This window comes from Phascolarctos cinereus, unplaced genomic scaffold (genome assembly GCF_003287225.1).
Source record: "Phascolarctos cinereus isolate Bilbo 61053 unplaced genomic scaffold, phaCin_HiC Scaffold_4;HRSCAF=312, whole genome shotgun sequence".
Classification (NCBI taxonomy): Eukaryota; Metazoa; Chordata; class Mammalia; order Diprotodontia; family Phascolarctidae; genus Phascolarctos; species Phascolarctos cinereus.
The window spans coordinates 97,218,904-97,239,681 of record NW_027555847.1 but is presented as its reverse complement, the minus strand read 5'-3'; the positions used below and the strand labels follow the sequence as shown (position 1 = coordinate 97,239,681).

Below are 20,778 nucleotides of genomic sequence, written 5' to 3'. Positions count from 1 at the left end.
TGTTATACTAGTGACCAGATTTGCTAATATCAATTTAACAGGGCTCCTTCACCTGCCCTGTATTTGGGAATTAAGCTCCAGCTCTCTGTTTGCTCATATCTTAGAGTACATATATGCTACCATAGAAATTTACAAAGAAAAAAAATTACTCAAAGATTTATTTATTACATTTCTAAAGTGTTTTTCCTTCTCAGAGCCCAACCACTGTTAGCAGGATATTAGGGACTGCTGCGCTTTCCTGCATGAGTCCCCATCCTCTGGGATCTTGAGAAGGTCAGTGGCTAGTCCTGCATCTCACATGAAAGGAGGTGGTGGTCCCGTTGGGTAGAACATGTGTGGTCTTAAAAACTGGTGAGGATGGAGGTACAATCAGGAAGGAGGGGGCAGGGCAATATTAACCACTGCTGGAGGACCAAGGGGAGGGATTAAAATAATTGGTAGAGGTATCTTATCAAGCTGCTAGAGGAGGAGGAAGAGCTCCTGGAAGTCCAGGGACAGGTTCCAGCTTAGTTTAGCAATTGTGATTCTTTCCTTTTCCTTTTCTTTTCCTCTGGCTGCCCAGGATCTTCCCCATTTTGTTAAGTCTTCACCCATTTACAATCATTTTGCTGAATTATTTCTCAGCAGCCATCTCAGAAGTTCGCCTTGTAGCACAATGAATGAAAGCACACTGCTGCCTCTGCACAACTGTTATCATTCAGACCTCACCAAACTGGTAAAAATGATTTCTTAGATCAGTCTCACTGATTTTATCTCCCAGGCCACCAACATATTATGTAGCAATGATCTTATCATCTGGTGGGCCCAGACTAGGCACCATAAAAGCCTGTTTTAGAAGCTTATCTGCTGTAGGATCATTAATACTACCATAGCGATCTTTGATATTCTGATCAGGGTTTGGAGGCTTCTCATGTCTGTATGGATACTATTCTTCTCTTTTACATTCTCTTTTCACCCAAAAGGAACAAATGTGAGGACGATTTTGTTTGTAGTAAGGGGGTCCTGGTCAACTGGAGCAGCATGTCACTGGTAGTTATACCCTTCCAAAGAACACCAACTGGCCGCATTCCGTCAGAATTAGAAATATCTCGCTCAAAATTCTGGATGTGGTATTCTTTGTCCACATTAGTCTTAGCCTTGTCATCATTAAAGGACAGTTCTACATCACAGACCTGAATAGGAAGGGCATGTTTAAGTCCAAAAGGCAGTTTGGATAAACATTTTTGTTAGCTTGCTGCAAGTATGGCACACTTCAATCTTCTTAAAATGCATGTAAACAGAGGAACACTGTGCACTGCCTTGCACAAATTTTGCATTCTTTTCCATACTTTTCTTTAGCCATCCAGGTGTAGGGATTTTCTCCAAGGCATTTCTGACACAGACTCAGGAAACCCAAGTCCTCCCAGTTCTGCCTGTTGTAGATGTTAAAACCAAGAGCCATTGTCATCATGGGAGTGATAGCAGCCAGGGTGCTGTTAGCAGAAGTAGGAGTCATGAAGCCTCTGATCCCAGCAGCCCCATGAGGCAGTGAGCAGCAACACATTCCATTGTTCTTTCTAATATCTCATTCCCCTTCCAAATTCCTAATAATTTTCTACCTTCTGGCTCTGATGTAGCCTCTAAAAAACCAAAAAACAAAAAAACAAAAAACAACTATGCTATCAGCTTGCTACAAGGAAGGTATAAACCTTAATGATAATCCTTTACATGTAACACTTTGAAGTTTACAATAAGGTTTCAGTATATTAACTCAGTTAAAATTCAAAATAAGCCTGCCAAGTAGGTAGGCAGCAAGCAGGCTATGTGCAAGCCTTTTATCTAAGGAGGCTTCTGAAAGATGTGGGGGCTCAGATATTCTAACCTGTCAACTATTCCACCAAAATACTAATTCCCAGTCCCTAAATGAGGACATTTACACAAGAGAAGTCCACCGGGTATGTACTGTGAGGCATTCTTAACAATTTTCTAGCTTCTGGCTCCAAAGTAGCTTCTAGAAAACAGTTGACTGCTACCAGCTTGTTGGGAGATAGATAGGTCCTGATTCTCCTATTATAAAGTAGCACATAAAATTCAGACTCCCCAAAGCTATGAAATTTGCTAATGCTCAGCCCACAGTCACCTTTCCCTACATATAATAGACAGTAGGCACAGAGTAGAGGAAAGAACACTGGATTCAAAATCAGAGGACGGAGGTTCTAATCTTAGCTCTTCTGCTTACTTCTGATAAAACCTTGGGCGAGTGACTTGTTTTACATTGATGGCTATGAGTACCAGGGTGGAGTTTGTACTTATCTGGGCCTTAGAATTCTTATCTATAAAATGAGGGTTAGGGATTAGATAGAATCTAAATTCCATCACCATGTGATTCTATACACATGTAACAGAGATGACTCAATAATGGGGAGAGCAGCTTTAAGTATGTAGACTCTTTGTAATATTCTCTGCCTGTAGTAATTTACCACATGGAGGCTTAGGGAACCTATTTCTAGAAATGTGTGATGGAGGAGACAGGCCCTTTTCCTACCTAATTTAGAGCATGTGCTGATATCCAGACTGTTTCTCAAAATAAGAACTCTCTGTCCCTGATGTGGCAGATGAAATATGAAATGACTGAAGAAACAAAGGTTTACTTCTGATCATATACATTTATTAAGCGATGCATATAAATTACAAAAAATTGAGACCAGGCCTCCTCAGCTTTGGCAATGGACTCCAATTACAAGGGGAGGTAGATTTCTATGCATTAAAAACAATCAAATAAGACCAATTAATTAAAAGAAAACAATTAATAAGGATACAAATTTAAGTGATCTGATTTCTAATTGGAGGAAAGACCACGGACTTTCCAAGTTGGAAGTGGGAACATGAACAGTTGCAACTCCAAAAAAAGGTGTCCCATTCCTCAGTGTCTATATTCTTTCAAAGGAACATGACGACAACAACTCATTGACCAGTATAGGGCCAGTTTTCAGATAAGACATATGGGTTGCTTCAGATGTTTAATTGGAGAAAACTCTTTCCATCAATCTTTGGATCTGACTAGATTTCTGGTCCTTAATTAAGGGTCCTAAGCGGCAGGTAGAAGTGGCCCAGCTTCCCAGCCATCCAAGGTTAGGTTCAAACAATGTAAAAAAGTATTCTCACAATTTCACAATTGAATAGAAAGAGAACTGAGCTAGATTTGGAATTGAGTCACAAGAGTCACAGTGCCTATGTCTTCTATCCCCTATTGTATTGCTTCTTTTCTAATCCTAGGTGTACAACTCTTAAAGATAGAACAGACCAGATTAGGACCATGTGAAATTCAAAGGTCAGAAAAGCCACCAAAGGTCTAGCAACTACAATGCATGGCAAAGTCTATTAGTAGATGGCATAGCTGAGATCAGTAAGGAACAAGGCCTGAGGAAGTAATTTGCTTGACCCAGCCTAATAGTAGACAGACCTGGCAGCCATCCTTCAAGCAAGGGAACAAATCATGCCATGTCTAGAAGCGAACTTGATGGAATGGATGTTTGTAGCAACTGCTCTAAGTTTGATCACAATGCTACAAGTGGATATGTGGATGAAATAGTGTGCCCTGGCTTGGGGAAGGGTGGTTTATATTTCTTCCCTTGCTATACTTTCTCAATAAATATTTCCTAGGAAAAGCTAATTGATGGTAATTGTCTAATATATTTTAGGGTAGTTATCACTGGTCAAATGATACTGAGGAGAGAGTAATTGGTTTATTTTAATTAGGGCACTGGGCAGCTAGGTGGTACAGTAGACAGAGTACCAGGGCTGAAGGCAGGAAGACTCATCTTTCTGAGTTCAAATCAGGCTTCAGACACTTATTAGCTATGTGACCCTGGACAAGTCATTTAACCCTGTTTGCTCCAGCTTCCTCATCTGCCAAATAAGCTGGAGAAAGAAATGGCAAGCTACTCCAGTGTCTCTGCCAAGAAAACCCCAAATAGGGTCACGAAGAGTCAGACTTAATTGAAACACTGAATAATAAAAAAAAAAATTAAGGCACTGGTTAGATGACAGTAGGGGCACTTATTAAGTGGTAAGAGTATGAGGGGAAATAGACTGGATGGCAGCTTCTGAGTCATAATAATAAACAACCTTCTTTAGCCTCTGAGGACACAGTAGTCTTGTTCTGATGACCAGGTCTACTACTTGGAGTATAGACTGGGATAGTAAGCCCAGAGCCAATTTGTGCTTCACAAAAATAAATACATAAATAGAAAGACATAGACACACAAATACACAGAGAAAGAGAATGATGCACAACAAAATAAATTTTAGTGGTATACAAAAATTCTCGGAAAAGTGACACAAATGAAAAAACTCACAGATAAATTTGAACCACAAAGTCTAATAAAATAACCTTGTGACCTTCTAAGAGATTCTGGCAAAAGACTTCTGCCCAGTATTGCATTTTCCCAGTTAGACAGAAATATTGCCTTTTGGAATTTGTTTTCTAGGTTGAAGATCATCAATTGAAGCTGGATTTAGCCTGGAGGTCAGAGATTTCCACCCATGGTGGAGAGCTTGAGACAAATTAAGAAGGTTCTATTGGTACCTTGGAAAATATATTTAGCCTACCTTACTATGTGAAAGTGCTACCTTTTCAAAAAAAATTGCTAATAGGGATAATTTAGGTCTTTTCTAGTTGTAAATTGTAGACATTTCACTGTAATTCTCCTGAATTTCCAGCTGTGCATTTTTTATCAAAGTATAGCAGAGAATGAAGGCCATTATGTAGAAAACTCAAACCATGAAACTTTCAACTGAAATATCTAGATAATTGAGGCAAGAATTTGTTGGCCATTTTTTTTAAAAATCTGAGTTATTTGGAGAATTGCCTCAATTCTCTACCTAATAGAAGGGAAATCTCCAGCTTCAGTTCAGCTCTTGATGGCTGAAACAATTGGGGCATGTTTGCCCATCCCCGACAACATAAAAGGAAAGCAAATGGCATGACCTGATAGGAGGGAAGGAATCACTTTCAATTTGTAGAAGATTCGTTGACCCCAAAGCATCGATGCCTGAAAGTAATTTTCACTTCCAACAGTATAGAAATATATTCAGAATTTTAAGGGAAACTGTTCAATCTCTTTATCACTGGAGATGAGCAAGCAACTGTCTACCTGTTCAAAAAGGGCCTGATTAACTGCTGTGCTTCAAAAATGCAAGACAGATGACAAAACTTCTTTCCTTTCCCAGATGCAGCAATATGATAATATTACAAAATTTCAGAAGTGTTTGCAGGGAACTGATGTTCAGCTGCAGCATCAGCTGCCCTGGACACTTACTGAATGCAAAACTCTACAAATAAAAATAGTAATCGGAGGTGCCCTGATACAAGAGGCACTTAATTTTTGTGACACTTCATGGTGCCTTTAACATTATTCACGTCCACACACTCTTCATAATAGCATTCTGTTGTGAAGTCCACTCTAGGCTGTCTGAATTGAACTGGTTCCCAATGACAAAGTGGCACAAAATGAAATGCTAACGATTTTCATTAAGAGCATACTTACCCCTTTAAGAGGCAAGCTTCCTTGTGGTTTATTTTATAGGGATTTGCACCCAGTATATTTTGTTAAATGATCACTAATACTTTTTTTCCTAAATCAAAGAATTTAAATCATTTTTCACCCTAGAGAAATCTCTATTGATAACTGCTCAAAATATTTGCTTATTTATATATGTCTTAATTTTGTGAAACAAGTGATAAATGATAAGAGTTTGGTTTGATCTCCTGGCAGGGAAGCCTTGCCTTTCTGCTGTAGTACAAGTAGGAGTTACTAAGGAGCTCGTTCATCCTCAAGGCGAAAAGATCTTTAAGCCAAACTCAGGACTGAGAGGTGGGTCAAGAAGATCAGAGAAGAAAGGTGATGCTTTGAAGAGAACTGCAGATTAACCATCAGTTATTTGACACATCTGGCCACAGACTAAATTTCCCATCATTAGACAAGAAAGTCAAGGGCCAAAGACAGAAGACTAAGGCCTCATTTCTGATGTCTCTGAGAGTTAGTGGTTGTTGAAAGACAGTGTAAAGAGAAGAAATTATTACAAATTACAAGGCAGCATTAGTGTTTGAAATTAGTTGAGTCTAGGTCATTTAGGTCATCTTTTGTTGTTTTTCAGTTATTTTAGTCAGGTCCAACTCTTTGTGACTGCACTTAGTATTTTCTTGTCAATGATACCAGAGTGGTTTTCCATTTCCTTCTCCAGTTCATTTTATAGATGAGGAACTGAGGAAAATAGGGTTAAGTGACTAGCTTAAGGTCACATAGCATCTGAGGTTTGAACTCAGGAAGATGAGTCTTCCTAACTCCAGTCCAAAACACTCTATCCACTGCACCACGTAGCTGCCTTTAGGTCATGTAGGTGCCTGATTATAACGTATTACTTCGGCATAGCCATCACCTCATCTATGTAAGCAGCCCGTTCATGCTTTCACATCCTTTGTAATTATTGTCCATTTTCTACTAGGAATCATGCCTTGGAGGCTTTTCTCTAGAACTGCTAACATTTTGTAATTAACAGTGAAGTGTCTAAACTGTCAATTTTTTCCCCTTACTCTTGCGGTGAGATTAACTCATGTCCTTTTCTGATCATACACTTTTCTTGAATGTTATGCTACTTATTATGTAGAATTGAACATTGGTAGTATGATGTGGTCTACTTGTGCCATGATATTTTTCTCTCTATTGCCTTTTGAACCACTCACAATTTTGATTCTTCAGAGATTGTAGTGCTTTTGTGATTATTTCCTACATAACATTATCAAAAGGATATTAGTGTTTAAAAACGGAAATGTAAAGGGACCTCTGATGCTTAACACTGATGGTTTCAAGATAAGCAGAGAAATTGGGAGCACATAAAGTTTTCAGTCTAAGTACCTGCTACCCAGAAACTTGTATTACAAAGGAGAGGCTGTAAACAGCCACAAGGAGGAAGCTGAAAATCAGGAACAGATGTTAATAAGAACTGAAGTTCAGCCACTGTCAGGGAAGATTTGAGGGCTAATCATAATTCTCCAAGTGAGAGATTAGAAGAAGTACAAAATCTAAAAGAGAGTACCCAGATCAAGACATTGGAAAACATTGAATGGGAACACCAGAGACGAGAAAGACAGGTATGAAGAAAACAGGTTTATCCAAGGACATTCCCAAAAGCAAGGTCCAAATCAAGCCTGCAATTAAAATGGTGCCAAGGGGTACATCAGAATGTGATTTCATTGACAAAGCCAGATAGGATGGTCAACCAAACTGCTTTGATAAAGTTGTGCCTAATTGTGCTTCTGACTACTACCTTAGATTTTGCCTCCTCTTGAAGTATCAGCTGTCAGTTGCATAAGATTTAAAGGACTTTTGACACATGAAGTCATGAAGTTTGACAGATAGACATGTGGGCACAACACTTCTGATCAAGAGATATAATTATATCCTAACTTACTGTAACTCTAAAGAAATCTGGGAAATATTTAAAAGGTCATTAGAATGCTAAATATTTTGGTTTTAAACTCTAAATACTCCTTAAGTTTTGAAAATTTTGTTATAACGTTGTCATAACAACGTTATAACTTTGATCCTAGATTTTACAGTTCAAAGCGAGAACATGTAGTCAGTTCACTCTCTTACTTTAAAGATGGAAATGAGGAGTAAAGAAAATGTCATTCTAATGCTATAAACCTAGCTAGTAGAAGCGACAGGATAATAATACAGGGTTTCTGACTCTTGGTCCAGTGGACTTTCTCATTATTTTCTTGTGCCTGTTAGTAGTGGATAGTTACATAAATTATAAAAGCTATGTTTTGTCAATAGAAATTTAAATCAACTTGGCTAAGGTTTATTCTGTCTATAAATATTTTGATGATTTGGTATTCCAAATATGAATTCCTTAGACCTGTATCACCAAAGTTCCCTTGCTAATGCTAGCCCAAAGAACGAAAGAGCATGGTCTATTGGTGACTTAAAAAGAAAAAGACAGGTGATCCTTGTGACTCAGAAAAGAAAAAAGAGAGAATGTGTCTCTAGTGACATTTTAAGATTTAGATGCAAAGGGAACTTTAGAGATCATCCAAATCAAATGAGGCTCAGAGAGTTAAGTGAATTACTGAAGATCATACTGGTACTTACTAGAAGAAGCATGATTTGAGCAAAAGAATTCTGACTCCAAAGATAGGCCTCTCTCTCCCTTTTGATATTACTTAATTTATATAAAATGACAGATAATGCCCTAGTGCCACAAATGTGTTTTTAAAGGAAAACAAAATATCCCTCCACTTCCTGTTTGTGGAATAATAATAGCAGTTGAGACATTGCTTTTGTAATACTAAGACTGAGCTATTGACCCCTGATTATGTAATAACAGAACTATGGTTACACAGGGTTAGATATTTACATTACATCTCAATCTCTTCGATACACACACAAACATACAGAAACAGAGTGTTCAGAGTTATTCATGATTATTCTTCTTTTGTCAGTATATAATAGATTATTGAGGTAAAAGTATATTGCTGCTTATACACCAGAACTAAAAATAAACAGTTGTATCCATCATGGTGAATAAGATAACTTCATACCCAAACATTCCAGCTTAATTACTGTCTAAGTTATTCAACCGTGCATATTCTTGGATGAAATCAAAGCAGTCAAGCCAGCTAAATTAAATTGTAATGGCAAAATCAATCTCTTTAATAAGATTCATGTGCATTTGTTCATCACCCTGTGTATAAGGATTACTTTAGTATTGTCATATCATCAATATGATCTATTTAACTAATGAATTGTCTAATGCCTACGTCTTAACCTAAGTTCATTTTGTTGACTAACTCTAGCTCTCTTTCTATCATGCCACTGTAAAAATTAAAAATAAAATTTGCCAATTAGCTTTTTGGTTGATGCAATATGCAATTGCCATAATTGTAGAGCTGGATAGAACCAATTTGACTCTCTTTTTAAAATACCAAATTGATTTTTCTTCAGTATCATTGGTTCAAACAAATAAGATAAAGGGGATTGGGCAGACACAGAGGAATTGGCCCACCCTGTTTCTAAGTAATGAAACAATGATGCAACAATTGATTCCTTTAGGGAATGAGCCAAATGTAATTCTCCTTTATTAAAAGAAAGCAAGAGCATTTAAGTATTGTAGCTATTCAGACAAGGGAGGAGAATTTGAGAGTAAGTGTATTAAAATTAAAATTGTTTTGTTGTTTGAGCATAATTTCAGGGTTATTTAGTTCAGTACCTGTCTCCACAGAAAATCTCCATAACTGTCTAATTTAGTTGGTAGTTTTATTTTTAATGTTGCACTTATTGTAGAGGTTTGGAAGGGGATGGGTTTGTCAAGAAATATAATGACATCTGGGTTAAAACTCACTTTTAATGACTTACTCTATCCCCACCTCCACAAACATCTTTACACACACACACACACACACACACACACACACACACACACACACCACACACACACATAACACACACACAAGAGGGTAAGGCAGGTATTGCGTGATTATCCCACAACTGCAGATGCCATACTCTGATGAGTACCTGGCAAAGCCAAGAGGTAATTAAGGAGTGTGATGATGGATGGGGGTGGGGGGAGGATCAAGAAATTTTCCCTGTGTCAATGCTGTTGGGATAAAAAGGAAGGATGTTTGGGAATGTGACCAGCTGAGAGAGTAGGCTAATTGAGAGCATATTCTGTGATAAAGGTAAGTATTGTGTTGAAGTCCTACAACTGACTACTTTGGGGGAGGGGGGAAATAAGATCCACTAGGTTATCTCACGTTATCAGGCCACAATTATCTATTATACTGTTGTTCAGATTTCTAATTTTGAAGGCCTAAAAGAAATAATTCAACTATCTTTTCAAAAAAAAATGTTATGGTAACACCTGAGTTATGAATAGTGCAGGGCTTAAAAAATGTTTTAAATAAATAAATTCTGTTTTCTTAAATGGACCAATCATTTCCCAAGACTGATCCAATCAAATAAAATAAAGGGGATAAAGTAAAAAATGACAATAACAACAGCAATGTATTACTTCTTAGAATGAGCCATATGTAATACTTCTTTATTAAAAGAAAGCAAAAGAATTCAAGTATTTTAGTTATCCAAATGAAGACAATTTGAGAGATATAATGCTAAAAACTATGAATCACTATCAGTTATTCAAAAATGCAAGAAGATAAGAAGAGAAAATAACTCCTCCTAAGAAACAGCGCTAAAATATGAAGCAATCACTAGACACTTCTGCAAAAGGAGCAAACAACAGAATCATCAAAAAACATTTTCCTAATTATTCATGTCTAGTATTCAGACAGAGTTTTTCCATCTGCTCTGCAGCTGTACCACTAACAACACCAGGTTCTTCCATCTGGTCTGCAGATAAACCCAAAGAGAATGGGAGCTCCATAAGAGCAAAAGATGTCTTACTTTTTCTATTAGCAGAGTTCTCAGAACACAGCAGGCATTTTTAAAAGGCTTTTGTTCATTCATTCATTTTCATTATATGTATTGCAAAGAATAACTTGTACCACAAGATTTGATTGGCAAATACCCAGGTTAAGTGTAATCATGTCATACCCATATTCAAAGATGTTAAGTGACACTTTTGCCTATAGAATAAAGACAAATGCCTTAACCTGGTGTTTAAGGCCCTCCATTAGCAAAGTCCTGCTACTTTTTCAGTCTTATTTCTACCTACCTCCCCTTCATGAGCTCTATGATTCAGCTAACATGATTTACTATGCAAACTTAACACTCTCTTTTCTACATCCATGCATTTACCTCCAGTATCAAAATGTCCTCCCTCTGTAGATTTGCCTTTTAAAATCCTGTCTTCCTTCAGAAGACATCTACTTTTGTCCATCCCTCTCTTTCTGCAGATGAGAAACTGAGGCTGAGTGAGTTTGCCTAAAGTAACAGAAGTAAGAAATGATAAAGCAAAATTTAAACTAGGGTTCTCAGACTTTAAAATGATAACTGTCACATTTCCCTCCAAAGGAAAAACATATTTGATCATAAAGAGCTTGGTGGAGCTATTGTCAAAATCACAAAATGGAAAGAATGGAAGTAAGGTTATTGTTCTACTATTTTCACATTATTCATTATTCACTCATGCTTTTTCTTTTATAGCACAAAAACTAAATAATTTCATGTATTTTATGTAATATATGACTCACAATTCTGGGTTGGTTGACATAGACTAGGTTAAATCTTAAAGGCTCTTTAACTATAACTCTATGTCTCATACCCTGCACCAGGATTTCCCTTGAGTCAGCAAAATCTGGCCTGCATCTAAGTCACTACTAATGAAAAAAGAAAGAGGGAGGAGAAAGAGAAAAGGGAGGAAAGGAGAGGAAAAGATTTAAGAGGTGAGGAGAGAAACAAAGAAAATGAAGAAAGGAAGAGAAAAGAAGGAAGGAAGGAAGGAAGGAAGGAAGGAAGGAAGGAAGGAAGGAAGGAAGGAAGGAAGGAAGGAAGGAAGGAAGGAAGGGAGGGAGGGAGGGAAAGTCATCAGCTGTAACACAAAAACTCAAGTTGATAGCACATGGGATTTAGAATAGGCTTTACTTAACTAACCAGCGCAACTTGGCAATAGTTCTTAACATATGAATATGCAATAAAAACCATTTTCTTCCAGTGGTCCCATATTTCCCAGTCACATACAGACTGGTTGATGCACAGTTCTAATGAGAAGACTTCAGCTACTTCTCACCTGAACATATAGCACTTGAGCTGTCTTGAGAAAAAGATAAGGATTTGAAGAGGTAGAATGGAGAATAGCGTTTATTCCAGGTACGGGGTAACACCAGTGCAAAGGCTTGAAGATGGAAGATGAAGTTTCATTTATGAAGAGCAATAAGGTCAGTTTGGTTAAGTTATAGAACAGATGAAGGGGAATCGAATTGAACAAATTGCTAGACAGCCTAGAGCTAAAAGGATGATAGCACCTTTAGCATGGGAACATTAAAGAATATGTTTATTTTTCAGCAACACATGGAACTTTCAGAAAAAAACAACCATGTATTAGAGTACAGATGTATTGCAAACAAATATAAAAAGGCAAAATTTGTTTTTTAAAAGAAGTCTTTTACAGACAATAGCGCAAATATCTTTTACAACTCAAATTAGTAAATTAAACTCAGAAATTAGTAATCAGGTCAGGAAGTACAAACAAAAGACATAACATAAAGCCAAACAGATACTTTACAATAAAATCCTAAATAATGAGTAGCTCAAAGAACAAATTATAGAAACAATTCGTAATTTTGTGAAGGGAAATGATAATGATGAAACAAAATACCAAAATTTCTAGGATGCATCTAAAATAGTCATCCAAGGAAAAAGACATAGCCCTATAAACATATTAACAAAATAGAAAAGGAAAGTCTATTTAATATGTATTTTAAAAACTAGAAAGCCAACAAATAACCCTAAAATGAGCACGAGAGGAAATATTAAAATTACAAAAGAAATTTATAAACTGGAAGGGAAAACATTTTTAAAAGACCAATAAAATTTAAAGACAGTTCTTTGAAAAAGACATATAAGATTGATAAACTTTTAGAGCCCACAGGGGCATAGGTGAGGACAGAAATATTTAAAAGGTAGGGAAGGAAGTCCTAATTTTGGAGGTAAGAGAGAAGGCCACTGATGAATGCTCCAATGAGTGAAGGGAGATGAGAACCTTACTTTGGATGAGATTTGGGGGATTTAGTATCTGAAAATCTATTTGTCCTGTTATGGTGGAAGTGAAATTTCTTGAGTCAAGGAGTAGGAGAGTAAGAGTATGGAGAGGAGATTTCTAGGCAAATGTAGGGGGAAAAGATCAACATAAGGGCTTTATACATGGAGCAGTGTCCTCTTTGACACCTGCAATAAATGGCATTGTTCTAGGAATAAGACACAATAGAAAAGGAGAATCCATGGGGTAAACCCTGCAAGTCAGTGGCAGAAAGCATCTAGAGGGCAGAGCCAAAAAAGCCAATACTTTGGAAGTTTTGATTGTGTAAAGAATACAGAGGAAAGAGAGAGACCAGATGATTATAGGAGTCATGAATGAAAGAATGAAAGTGTAGAGTAAAAAGAAAGAGAAGACAGAGAATAGAAAGAGTGAAAAAAATGCTTTTTGGAAAGGAGCATAAAAAATTAAATTTAAAAAACTAGTAAATAGCACAAGTTGAAGGGAAGGAGAAGAAGGCAGCATCCATATAGCTAATTAAAAGTAAAAAAGAGTGGGGAGAAATATATAACCAGATAAAAGCAAGAGAAAGGAAGTAATACACAAAACCTTAAATGGAAAAGTAGAAAAAGCAAAAAGAAGAATTCATGATAGGGGGAGGGGTTAGAGATAAGAGAGCCAATGGGAACTTGGTGACCTTTAAAAAAAGATTAAAGTAAAATAATTGAGGGAACATAATACTGTGTTTACAGCAGAAGTGAGGGGAAATCATAACATAAAAAACTCCAATGTTAGAGACAGATGTGGGAAAATATTAACCTAACTCATAATTTTAAATATGAAAGGATTAAATAATCCAATAAAAGGGAAAATGACAGAATGGATAAGAAAATAAAATTGTACAATCTGTTGTTTACCAGAAATACAATTAAAAAACAAAGATATATCCAAAATAAAACTGAGTGTATGGAAAAAATTTACTTTCCATCAAGTGAATCCAAAAGGCAGGAATTGTCATCATGCCATTATACAAGCAAAACACAACACACACACACACACACACACACACACACACACACAAAAGACAAACAAGGAAACTATATTATGCTGAAAACTAAGCACAAAAAGGAAGTAATACTCCCAGACCTCAGACTATATTGTAAGGCAGCAGTAACCAAAAACATCTGGTATTGGTTAAAGAATAGAAAGTAGATCAATGGAACAGAGTAGACAAAGGAGAGTCAGAAATAGCAGAGTTCAATGACCCAGTATTTGATAAAGTGTAAAACATAAGTTACCTCAGGGAAAATTCTCAAGTTGGTGAAAAACTCCTAGAAAAGCTGGAAAACAATCTGGTAGAAATTAGGCTGAGAACCACACCTTACATCACACACCACAATGATTCTAAATGGATATATCACCTTAATAATAATATCATAGTATTAAAATAGAAAATAAATAGACCATATACTTCTCAAAGCTATGGGTAAAGAGATATATTCTTAAGCAAACAAAAGAGGAAATTAGAAAAGATAAAATCAATAACTTTACTTGAAACTGAAAAACTTTTGCACAAATAATGAATACATCTAGGACAAACAAGATGCCCATATATTGGGGAACGGCTAAACAAATTGTAGTGTATTAATGGAATGGAATGTTACTGTGCTGTAAGAAATTGTTTCTGTTATGAATTGAGAGTCATGGAAAGATCTATATGAACTGATACAGAGTGAGGGAAGCAGAGCCAGGACATCAATACACACAGTAAATACAATGATGCGAATGAAAAGAAAAATTAAACAAGAAAAGTGATTGGATGGGAAAAATCTTTTTATCACATTTCTCTGACAAGGGTTTGATATCCAAGACATATGAATAACAAATAAATATGTGTGATTAATATCCATTCCACAACAGATTAATATTCAAAAAATATGAACAAATAGATCTCTAAAGAACTGCAAAGTATTCACAACCATATTAAAAAAATTCTTCAGATGCCTAATAATAAGAGAAATGCAAATCAAAACAACCCTAAGATTTTACCTCACACCCTGTAAATCAGCAACACTGACCAAAGATGGCAATACTCAATGCTGTAAGGGCTGTGGGAAGATAGGCAAACTAATATATTGTTGGTAGAGCTTTTAAGTGGTATAACCACTTTACAAGCAATTTAGAATTTTGCAAATAAAGTGACTAAAATTCCCACACTCTTTGAACCAGAGACTCCATCACTGGGATTATACTCAAAGAAATCCATGAACAGGAAAAGAAGGCCCCATACACTTCACCATATTTATTAGCAGCTCTTTTTGTAATACTAAGAATTGGAACAAACAAGATGCCCATATATTGGGGAACAGCTAAACAAATTGTAGTGTATTAATGGAATGGAATGTTACTGTGCTGTAAGAAATTGTTTCTGTTATGAATTGAGAGTCATGGAAAGATCTATATGAACTGATACAGAGTGAGGGAAGCAGAGCCAGGACATCAATACACACAGTAAATACAATGATGCGAATGAAAAGAAAAATTACACAAGAAAAAATCAAAGGTAAATGCAGCAAAATTATAAAGATCAATTGGAACTTGAAGTGAGAGATATAAGAAGAAAACTCCAACCTACCCCCTCAGGGAGGTGAGATCCATGTGTATTATGCATTGAACATATTTTTGGACTTTTTCAATGTGTCAATCTGTTGTGCTCGCTTTTTTTTTTTTACTCTCTTAAAAAACATTATTTCTCATGTGGGTGGAATCTTGGGGAGGAAGATGGGAAAGGATACATAAGATACCATGGTCATGTAAGAAAGATAGTACACCAATAAATCTTATTTAAAAAAAGAAAGTATAAGATAACAAACTAAGAGAAGACTGAGCATCTTAAATAATCCAGTCTCAGAAAATAAAATGGAACTTCCTCTAAAAGAATTATAAAAGGGGGAAAAACACTATTGGTCCTGATATATTCACAGTAGAATTCTGTAATTTTTTAAAAGAACAATCAGTACCCATAACATAGTTTTCTTTGTGAAAAGAAATAATTAGAAGCTAAGTAGATACCCATGGGTTAGGAAATTGCTAGATAAGTGGTAGTTCATAAATGTAATAGAATATTACTATGTAGTAAGATTGAAGAATGTGATGAATACAGAGTAGCATGGCAGGATCTACATGAAATGTGGTAGGATGAAATAAACAGAACCAAGATAACAGTATACACAATAATTACAAAAATGTAAACGGAAAGAACAATCACATTCAAAAATTATAAGATCAATCATAACTCAATAGAAGAGATATAAAAACATACCCCTATCTTATCCATTTGCATAGTCTGGAGGTCCACAAATGTTATATATTTTTTCACTATACTAATTTGTTATTCTGATTTCTTCATCTTTTTCTTCTTTGTTATCTTTAAAATACTCTTTCTTATATGGGATTTCTGTTTGGGAGAAGGGAGGAATAATGGAGGAAATTATAGGGATAGAAAAGAAAAGACCATCAGTTAAATTTTTTGAAAGCATGAATATTCCCCAAGTTCAGGAAAAAAGTGATAAAGTACTGGAATGGATTGGTGGCTATTTGCTTGGAGAAAAAAGGATGGGGACACAAGATTGTGGAGGAAAAGCAGTGACTTCCTTGAGCTATCCCTCAAACCCCTCCAAGGACCTGTAAAAATGGTTCTAAACAAATTCTAGAGCAGCAGAACCCACAAAAAGATAGAGTGAAACAAATTTCCAGCCCAAGACAACCTGGATGGTAGATGGAAAAAGTGTATTGCACCAGGCTGGGAAAGGAGCACAGTTCAGCATGGGCCATATTGGCAAAGACTGGGCCTCAGCAAACCTAGAGCAGTCCTCAGGGTACTGAATTACAGGGCAGCTGTAGTGGTTTCCAGACTTCTCAACCCACAAACACAAAAGATAACTTAGAAGGTCAGTAGGAAAGGCATTTTGGACCTCAGTGAGGGAGGAGCTTCATGGCCCCAGTCCTGGAGCAGCCCCAAGGTGGCTGCTGCTTCCAGAGTTCTGGGCCCATAGACAGAGGGGAATTGAGTGGTTGATCAGAGGGGGATTTCATGTATCTCTTTGCTGGTGCTGAGGCAGGATTCTCTCACTTTTTCTTTGCTTGGATCTGGGTCACACTTCTGGATGGTGATCCTGGGGCAAAGAAGAGCAATGGCGTGATGGAGCTTGTAATGGCAGTAGAGAGGGAATCCTCCTCACAGATACAAGACAGAAAAGAGGGCTTGTGGTCACTCATAGACCACAGCATAGGCCAGGAAAGGAGTAAACACCTAACCTTTGATCATACCACCTTAGAAGAACTGAAAATTTACAGGTCCCTAGAAGTATCTCTGAAAACAGCTGCACAAAACCCCTGAAGCCTGAGAGAGTACATCCTTCACACTGGAAGCAGACCCCTACCTTAAAAAAAAGAGCTAAAAGTCAAATAATTGGCTGGGAACATGAGCAAACAGTGCAAAACAAACAAACAAACAAACAGAAAACTCAGACCACAGAATCTTACTCTGGTGGCAAAGAAGATCAAAACATACAACCAGAAGAAGACAACCAATTTAAAACTATTATATCCAAAGCCTCCAAGAAAAATGTGAACCAGTCCCAGACCATGGAAGAGCTCAAAAAGGATTTTGAAAAGCAAGTAAGAGAAGTAGAAGAAAAACTGTGAAGAGAAATGACAGTGATGCAAGAAAATCATGAAAAACAAGTCAACAGCTTGCTAAAGGAGACCAAAAACAATACTGAAGAAAATAATACCTTAAAAAATAAACTAACCCAAATGGCAAAAGAGGTCCAAAAAGCCAATGAGGGGAAGAATGGTTTGAAAAGCAAAATTGGTCAAATGGAAAAAGAAGCCCAAAAGCTTACTGAAGAATATAATTCTTTAAAAATTAGAATGGAGCAAATGGAAACTAATGATTTTATGAGAAATCAAGAAATCATAAAACAAAATCAAAAGAATGAAAAAATAGAAGACAAAGTGATATATCACATTGGAAAAACAACTCACCTGGAAAAAGATTTCTGTAATTTCCTTCTGGCCAGTTGTTTGACCTCTTTACTCTCTGTGGGCTGAGAGCTCCAGAAGCAGCCACTGCTGCTGCTGATTCAGTCAGTCCTAAGGCCTGCTCCTGGTTTGCTGTGGTCAATTCTGTGCTGGTGGAGCCTACACTGAACTGTGCTCCACTCTCATCCACTGCTGCCAGTGATTCAGTTGCTTTGAGGTCTGCTCCTAGTTTTCTGGGGCCAGGTCTGCACTGGTATGAACTGCATTAAAATTCATTCCTCTCTTACCCTGGTACAACAGACCTTTCCTGCTGATCTTCCAGGCTGTCTTAGGCTGAAAATTTGTTTCACTCCTTCTTTTTGTGAGTTCTGCTGCTCTATAATTTGTTCAGAGTCATTTCAAAGGTATTTGGAGGGCTTTGGGGGGAGAGCTCAGGTGAGTCCCTGCCTTTACTCCACTATCTTGGCTCTGTCTTTCTTTCTTCTTTAGTTGACATGAAGAATACTATAAATTTTCCTATATTTAGAGAGGCTGTAATTCAAATATAAATATTATTTCCTATATAAAACAGAGGGGAGCACTTATATCTTTCTTAGTAAAAGAATTAGGTCATCAGGACATACATATCAGTCTTTATTTCCTTCTGCACTTCCAGTCAGAGATTTTAGCTGAGCAGATATATGTCTCTTAAGTCAAGTTCTATGGGCCATTATTTTTTCTCTGAAAAATGTAAGGATTGGACTTTGTGATTTCTAAGTTTCCTTCCAAATGCTATAAAATCTAGTTTGCAGTAATCACATGCTTGCAATTTACTTCAGTTACCACTAAATACTTCTTTTATATTCTTCATAAGAGTCACTATGATATTTTCCTTCTGTAAAATGTAAGTAAAATAGGGGCAAGTAGGTGGCATGGCAGATAGAGCTCTGGCCTTGGAGTCAGGAGGACCTGAGTTCAAATCTGACCTTAAACCCTTGACACTTACTAGCTGTGTGACCCTAGGCAAGTCACTTAACTCCACTGCCTACCCAAAAATATTTTAAAAATGTATAATTATCAGCCATATCTTAAGCAAATTAATCTTACTTTGTAAAATTTAACTGTTTAGCTAACTAATGTAAATTAGATATAAGAAAATAGATAGCATTTAAAGCAAAAGTTTCAACAAACACAAGGATTTATGCTCCAGGAAGAAACAATTAACTTCTGAGCATTCTCTCCAAACAATTCAACAAAATATTATGATCAAATTAACTGATTGTTCTTAAGGATGGTAGCACCTTACAACAAAACTACTTCTCTTGGTCAGAAACCTTCTGTGAGTTTCTCATCTGTCAGTGGTAAATGACAACTTACCCTGAAATGTAGATTTTCCTTCAGTTGTCTAATAAAGTAGTTAGCTTACCTAAATGAATTCTTCCCACCTACCATAAGTATTGATACTGCAGAACATGTTTCTGGCTGCACTCCTCTCAGTACTCTGCCTAAACTGTTACTGAACTCATTAAACCTAAAAGATAACTGCTTTCCCATGAAGTGAAAGTGTGGCAAGGATAAGACATAGGGAATATACAGTACCATGCACAGCTTATTATCTCTCTAGGAGTTGTTTTTCTTCTTTCCAATATTGATTTAAACTGCAGGATTAGCTTCCCCTGTATTCACTTGGCTTGATTCTTAAACCCTATACTCAAAGAATCTATCAAACTTTAAATATCTTTCTTATATTGAAAATATATGTAAATATAATTTTTAAATATAAATGGTGGTTTTCTTTACCATTCATTAAATCGCTATATAGAAAACAGTGACAGAAATTTCAAAGTAATTTTGCAGTTGTTGGGTTTTTTGGAGGGCGGGGAGGTGGGGAAAATACAATCTGAAAAATGTTACTCACTAGACAAATAATTGGTTGATGGGGGATAAAGAAGCACTATCCCTGATTAAAATGGATTATTTGGGTCATCCCCTTTAGGAAGTACACATTGCGTGGTGTAGCAAAACGTGATATCCATTTATATTACAAAGCTTATAAAAATATTCTTAATACCTCATCAACAATATTCTAGGTTTCTTCTAGTCAGGAAATTCCATATTGAGCATGTTGATAAACAATGTAGTTCATTAAAAAGAACTCTAGATTTAGAATCAAGAGACCTGCATTCCAACACAACCTCTCATAGTTACTATTCATTGCACTCTGAGTAAAATGCTTCTCAATACTCTCATATGCAAAATGATAACATTAATACCTACTTTGTGGAGTTATTTTGAAAGACATTCTTTGTAAAATACCATGTATATATGAGCTGTTATTATTTCATCAAATTTTAGAGCTGGAGAAGTCCTTGTAATACTCCCATTTCATAGCTGAAGAAAGCAGCATCTAAAGAACTTAAATGATTTTTCTGAAGTCACATAGCTAAATAGTGCTGGACCAAAGAACCCAGAAACTCTGATTGTCAGTGCCGTCTACTCTTCACTTGACTATACTCCCTGTATCATTAACAATATTTCTTTATTGGTGTAGTTAGCTTCATTAATATCAGCTTTCAGTCATGAAAAGCTACTGAAGTAGCCTAAAATACGTAATAAAGAAGGTAAAAAAATAAAATGATTGTGCAAGTTTCCTTAGAAAATATCAGTAACAGCATTTCAAGTGGATTACTAGAAGTCTAAATGTATGATCATCTTAGCACATATACATATTTGTTTGTGTCTCCAGATTTTTTAAAATTGTATTAATTTGTTTTGATTTATCAACAATCACTTCCATACGCTTTTGAATTAAAAGTTTTTCTCCCCCTTCCTCCCCCTCACCCTTCCTGAGATGGCACACAATCTGATATAGGCTTTACATTTACATTCCTATTAAACATATTTTCACATTAGTGAAGTTCTAAGTAAAAATTAAAACCAAATAGGAGGAACCATCAGAAAGATGAAACAAAACTCAACAGAAGGTAAAAATAAGTGACAGCTATTCGACTTCCATAGTTCTTTCCATCCCGAGGCCTCTGGAGATGTCCTAGATCC

At 36.4% G+C, this 20,778-nt stretch overlaps 1 pseudogene; it reads right to left on the bottom strand.

The window, feature by feature from the left end:
• Positions 1–218: 218 nt before the first annotated feature.
• Positions 219–1,447, bottom strand: LOC110219088 (pre-mRNA-splicing factor RBM22 pseudogene; annotated as a pseudogene).
• Between the last annotated feature and the right edge of the window lie 19,331 nt (positions 1,448–20,778).